Source organism: Haliotis rubra, unplaced genomic scaffold, assembly GCF_003918875.1.
Source record: "Haliotis rubra isolate DU_JTF1 unplaced genomic scaffold, ASM391887v1 Scf190, whole genome shotgun sequence".
In the NCBI taxonomy this organism is placed as follows: domain Eukaryota; kingdom Metazoa; phylum Mollusca; class Gastropoda; order Lepetellida; family Haliotidae; genus Haliotis; species Haliotis rubra.
In genome coordinates this window covers 636,423-643,711 of record NW_025765892.1, presented here as the reverse complement: position 1 = coordinate 643,711, position 7,289 = coordinate 636,423, and positions in this window count along the sequence as shown.

Sequence of the window (7,289 nt, the reverse complement as noted above, 5' to 3'; positions counted from 1 at the left end):
GTGATGGAAATTTGTCAATTTGCGATACATTGAGGATGGTTTGTGTGACGAGGCGACCTCCTCAGGGTACGGAATATGGAAATACTTGGAGCACATTTCAGGAATGTAATGCGACCAGGTCTTGATTGATTTCAGTATTGATTTGCTTGTGATCCGTGAAATGTGGGTCCATTACTACCGTTAATTCAGCACCTAGATTGGAATGTTTTGTATTGGAAGAAGACGTAGCGCTGCGCCTGGTGTTTGCTTGTCAAACCATGTCTTCACAGGCCGCTTGACCTTCATGGGATTGCGGTAATGGATCTACCTTTTGGAAAAATATATATTCAGAAATCAAAGGCCGACATAAAAGTTTCAAACTTTCTTGACGTTGTGTTTGGATCGTTGACTCAAAGCATTCCTAACGACTAGATTTAGATTATCTCACAGATTTAGATTATCTCACAGATTTAGATTATCTCAGAGACAGTAACTTAATACGAAATCAATACTTCTGGCCACAGATGCCAGTGATGATGGTGGTGTTTTGGTAGGGATTATATAATGTGATAACGTTTATCTTCCTTGAAATAAGTGTAGGAAGTCTTAGTTTACATGAACAAGCTTTTATAATTTGCTCTTTTATGTTTGAAAAAAGCCTCAAAAAGGACATACAAAATCAGAAAAGTCAAATGAAAAAAAAACGACAAAAGAAAAACATGAAGACCTGGTGTTGTGGCCTGGTTGTTTAAGGTACTGCAAAGAGTTGTTGTAGGGATTCTAAACAAACTTCAGCCACAGGAAGGACTATCTTCACTCATCACAGGGACAAAACATTTAGCAGAGCGGGAGCTGTACTCTGGAATGGATTACCTGAAAATGTCAGAAAATCGGAAAATATCAACAGTTTCCAATCATGTCTCAATAAAATCATCTTCAAATGAGCATTCGACTAAGCACTCATGAGCAGGACTCTGGATATGTAGCGCTATACAAATGTCTTATTTGATTTGATTTGATGATGCATTGCAAGTCACCACTGAGTTGTCTCCCATAGTCATGTCAGGATATACTGGTCATGGCTTTCAAGTTCAAGGTCATGTGTTTGTCAGCATATACGTGTTCATGGTTTAATCCAGTCAGTATATTTCTATAATTTGTATCAATTGCAGTCTTAAACATCACGTAGACATGCTGGATGTCGGAAATACTGCTGGAGTGAGTGAGTGAATAGGGTTTCAAGCTACACCAGAGATGGGCTACCCCAACACACACACACTCTCTCTCTCTCTCTCTCTCTCTCTCTCTCTCCAATACTGTTTTGGGGGATGGGGTAGCTCTCTCTCACATAGGTATGCTCTACTGCTCTCTCTCCTCTCTCTCTCTCTCTCTCTCTCTCTCTCTCTCTCTCTCTCTCTCTCTCTCTCTCTCTCTCTCCAATACTGTTTTGAGGGATGGGGTAGCCTAGTGGTTAAAGTGTTCGCTCGTCACACCTAAGGCCTAGGTTAATTTCCCCACATGGGTACAATGTGTGAAGCCCATTTCTGGTGTCCCCCGCCGTGAAATTCCTGGCATAATGCTAAAAGCGGCGATAAACTAAACTCACCCACTACCCAACACTGTTGAAAGAGAAGTGAATGAAAACCAAGGTGAGTGAGTGAGTGAGGTTTTGTGCCGCATTTAGCTATACTCCATCGTATCGTGACACAGACAACACAAAAAGTAAACTAACCCACTGCACCTTGTTTGTATCAGTTTATAATTACAGTTTGCATTTCAGTGCAGCCCATATTCTACCAAAAGCTGATAAAAATTCACTAGGCATTCTTCACAAAAGTGTTTGAAATATGCAAACACACCATGCCCGTGGACTTAAAATATTCCCTCATAAACCCTACCTTGATAACTAATGCCTTTGATTACAGTCTTTGCAACTCTTCTCCAATCCTACATGTAGTGATCAACAGGATTCACACTGCAGTCTTTTATAGCGCCACTGGCATTTTTAGGATGGACTCCAATCTATAGATTTGCCATGATGCTTAAAAGGAACCTTAAATGGGCTCTACGCATGACCCCTGAGTCATTTTAGGTATCTTGTTTGTTTATAGATTGCCTGAAAACCTCTTCTGTACCCAAATAGGATTGGTGCGGAATCAGTACTTTTCTTTTATTGGACAGCGCCAAGGATGCCATGGTTTATGTAACTCCAGAATGAGAAGGAACAATCTTATTTTTATGGAAATCAGAAGGAAAATGGTATTGGTGTACTAGATACCATATCGCAAGTTCATGTTATTCTTGGTCAGGAATATTCTCGATACGAGAGGTCTGTTTCCCAAACATATTATCATGGAGACCAATTTCTCCATTATGACTTCTTGTCATGGGATTTGCTGCTGGAAATATGTCCGTCAACTTGGCAAAATACGAACAAATAACAAGTTTTGAGATCTGAAATTCAAAGGTTTCAAATAACGAATTGAAATTGTTGTAATGAATGGGAATGATTCATGTGAAAAATGAATTATTCATGAGTTAATGTTGATTAATGATTTAGGGAAAGTACTGTATATTTTTAAGCGTTATGCTGTGTTGAAAGATGTTAAATTTGTATTCTGTTCTGGGATTGACCAATTTGGCCAGCACATAGCCATCATTTCAGTTACTGGATACTCTAGACTTCATGTAACGTTATCACGACATGTACTGAGCCTGTCCACTGTAAGTGTATTAGCTTTGACAAGCCAGTCAAGCAAAATATTAAGGAAATGTAATTTAGAGCAAAAGGATATCCGTTGCCGAAGTTTTATCCAATTCTGATATCGTTTTCAGTTTTTGGATAGTATCATACTATTGTAACTTAATAAAATAGATAGGAAATATGTTGTAAACACACACCCTGGAGGGAAGGAAGCTTGCAAACTTGACTGTTATTCCGTGGTTTGGGAAAATTATTTTGTGTATGAATATTTATAAAAGTGTTAAGTTTGTATTTGAAGTTAATTCGGTGAAGTAGATTTAATCAAGCTGCATGTTTGTGTATAGATGTGGGATGAAGTGAGGGGATGATACGGCAGCTGTAATGATGGGCCTTGTCATGGGTGCATCTCGTCAAACTGACAGTCTTGGGGAGTATTTACATGTATTGGGAACATCAAGGAAATTCAGAAACAATTCTTTCATTTCCCCACATGAAAGATTAAAGAAACCTTTTTTTAGTACAGATGAGAAAAAGTTCCAAAAAAGGGTTGGTGGTGTACCTGTTCAGGGCTACGTTCTAGCCCCTATCATGGATAGTATTTGGAACTGAGACTATGTAGGAAAGATTATAGGAAAAAATGTCCTCGGAAAAAAAGTCCTTGGTAAAAAAGTACCAGAAAAAAAGTCCTATTATTGTGAAAACAGATTAAACTGATGTTGACATCAAGTTATTCTAAAGAAAACATAAAATGCTTGTGTATAATGACTATAAAAGACAAGGATTAAAATACTTGAGTAACCAAGAACAATGATATTTTAACTGAGCAGATCTAATCCAGGATCTAGCTTGAGTACTGTTTGTCAAATAAATTTGATTTTAGCTGATCGAATCAAAGAACTTCGACTTTATAATGCCATTTTAGCTGAATGAATCCAAGAATAATTAGTGTTCACAACAAGATTGTTTTAGAAACAAACTGGCTTCTGGGGGGTATATAGATGTGTTCCTGAAAAACATTAGTAACCATTTCATCATGGAAGTCATTGAGACCAACAAGGGTGGCTAGAAGCTGGTGTTAGATGGTCACATGTACACTAAAGGAGGAAATCAAGCCCAGAGTTTCTCCGTGGTGTGGCCACCAATATTAGACTGAATAAAATTCAGTAAATGCCAGCAAATTGTCAGTGCAGATGCAAATTTTTGTCAGTTTACATTGTTGTATGTAAATAAAGTATTAAAAACCCGCAGATCTAAGATTTTCCTTAACATTTGTTATAAAAAATTAAAAGAAGGATTTTTTCCGAGGACTTCTTTTCCTAGGCAAATTTAGTACATTTTTACCGGTACTTTTTTTCCAAGGACTTTTTTTCTGAACACCTTAGGAAAGGGCTGATGGTTTAACAAAGGTCGGAGGTTTGGTTTTGTGTTTGTTATAGTTCCATACATCTGAAACTTGTTGATGAAATGTGAAATGGGTTTCAGCGGCACATCCAAGATTACAGCCCATTTACTCTGACATGCAAGCAATGTGTAGCTTCTTGTATCAGACTAAACCAGTCTTGTTGTGCTAGCCCTCTGAGATACCATGCCATAGCTTCACATGGATACCCCACTCAGAGACATTTCTGTGGTGATTCCAACTTGCCATCTTGTCCTTATTTTATCTCCTTAATGCTGAAAGCCAGGCAGGTTGACAAGAAGTACCATCTTTTAATGTCCTTTGGTTTATGTGTTTGCTTGTCACGCTGGAGACCTGGGTTCAATTCCCCACATGGGTACAATGTGTAAAGCCCATTCTTGTGTCCCCTGCCTTGATATTGCTGGAATATTACTAAAAGTGGCATAAAACTAAACTAACTTCATCTGAAGACATGGAAGGACATCATTAAGATGATCATTTTCAATGAAAGATCAAATATTGAACATCAGTTCATCCTTGAACAAAACGGTTGAATGATTATACACATATATAAGAAATGTGATGCAGTGATTCAATGAGATGAACATGATGAAGAGATGAAGTTTAAACATGGTATGCTGACATGAATTTTTGGTTCTCTTGCAGGATTATTTACCTGCCCACAGTTGAAGTCCAGCTGAAAGGTAAGTCATCCTTTACATATACCACTCAGTATTGCTAGGGATATACACCATCAACATTGTTCTACACGATGCTGTGTTTCCCTGAAGTTTAAGATGAAGGTTGCTGAAGAACAAAGTGCTCAGAGTACAGATGCACCTATATTTGGTCCTTGGTTGTTCACTACTTGTACATCTTACACCAGGTCATGGATGGTCATGGCATGGTACAGCATTAGATGTCTCCAGCACAATACCTTTAACACAGCATTTGCTTCTCAATAGAATCTTGACTTAATTTATTTTTGATTGTATATATAATTAGGATGAACAACTGCATAGAATGGTAATCATGGCAGCAGATTTGACTCTAGTACTACTGGGACACCTGTTCTGTACTGTCCTGGTCTCGTGTGGATGTTGATCCAGCAGTAGGTGGGTACCCGATAGGATGTAAGACATGTGATCATCAAATCAGATTCTGAAGCTGTTTTATGATTCCCATGGGGGTAAAGAAGGCTTTCAAATATGTAAGTCTGATTTCAAATATGTGAGTCTGATTTCAAATATGTGAGTCTGATTTCAAATATGTGAGTCTGATTTCAAATAAGTGAGTCAGTGATGTGATTTCCCTGATGTGTGAGTCTGATTTCCCTGATGTGAGTCTGATTTCAAATGATGTGTGACAGGTTTCAAATGATGTGAGTTTCCCTGATGTGTGACAGGTTTCATGTGTGACACTGATGTGTGGCAGATTTCCCTGATGTGTGACAAATGTGTGACACTGAGTCTGATTTGACCCTGATGTGTGACAGATTTCCCTGATGTGTGACAGGTTTTCCTGATGTGTGACACTGATGTGTGGCAGATTTCCCTGATGTGTGACAGGTTTCCCTGATGTGTGACTGATGTGTGACAGGTTTGATGTGTGGCAGGTTTCCCTGATGTGTGACAGATTTTTTCCTGATGTGTGACAGGTTTCCCTGATGTGTGACACTGATGTTTGGCAGATTTCCTGACTCTGATGTGTGACAGGTTTCATGTGATGTGTGACAGATTTCCTGATGTGTGATGTGTGACACTGATGTGCTGAGGTTTCCCTGATGTGTGACAGGTTTCCCTGATGTTGTGGATTGTTTTACATTGGTTGAAGAAAAAATATCTCATTTAAGAACATTTACAGCAATTCACATCCCCTCCAATGAATGGTTGAAGTGTTTCTAGCATAAAGTGCAATTTGAGATGTTCTGTGTATAACTTGTGTTTACAAGACACCAGCATTGTCTCATGGTCATGTCACTTCAAACAATTGTATTTCCTGGCAGGCTGGTTCCTGGCTGCATGTGCTTTGCGGCATCTTTATAATTTTAAGTAATATATTCTTACAATAAACTGTTTCAATGAATCCATTTATAGCTGACACCCAAGTTTCCCTTTGTTAGACATGAATATGGATGAATACACAATTACCATTTAGAAAGTTGTCCAAAGTAACATATGTTATACAACTGGTAGCCTAGTCGGTGTACTTTGTGTACCCCTCTGACAAGTGTACTGGTACCTACTTTGCGTTCTGGCCTAGTTCCCCTTGAATCTGAGAGTGAGGGTTCAAATCCTAAATCCCTAGCAAAAGTACCAAAGTACTGTCACTTAGAAAAATATGTTTTTCACATTTATGTGTACAATTTATGTAGTTAATATGTGTAAGTGTGAAATATCTGTTAAACTAAGTTCTGCCTAACTACAGTGTACTTTGGGAGATAGGAAATGTGAAAGAAGGATTTTACTCCAGGAAATGAGCAATTTGTGTTTTCAAAGTCCTCTTATTTGGGCGACCATGGCTATATTTTAGTGTGTGATACCCAAATGACACTTTTGAATGTCAAGTGTACTTTGCGATGTACCCCTCTGACAAATGTACTTTCACTATAAAAGTGTCCCACCCCTCTGACATGGTAGTGTTGGGGACTTTGTGTAACAGACTCTGGCATAAAAATACTTTGCATACCCTCTGAAGTGAGACTGACGTGCCTATACTGAGTAGGACTTTTGTGTACCAAAAGCAAAACCGGATGGGTGTACTTTGTAGTTAAGCCTCTTGACGTACTTTAACTAATGAAAAAGCCATAATTGTTTGTACCCCTCTGGCTGTAGTTTGGTGGAGTCCTCTCGTTGTGTAGCCACCCCTCTGGCTGACTTTGTGTAGATCACTGACTTTTTGTGTTCTGTGCCCCTCTGAGTAAACATGCTGCTGGAATGTGAGGTGTAGGCTGTGTTCACAATGCTATTTGGTGTGTTGTGAGACTCAACCTAGCAAAAGTACTTTAGAATCTGTACTTTACAGAGAATGTATAATCCCAAATATAACATACGTTACATGAATATCATTTGCAGGAAAATAATGCATAGTTTACCGACATTAGATGGAACAAAAAATTATAATAATTTATCAGCTATTCCATTATGCCCAGATTTCTTCTTTACTCTGACAAGGAATGTTAAATAAGACGTCTTTCTGAAACACAAT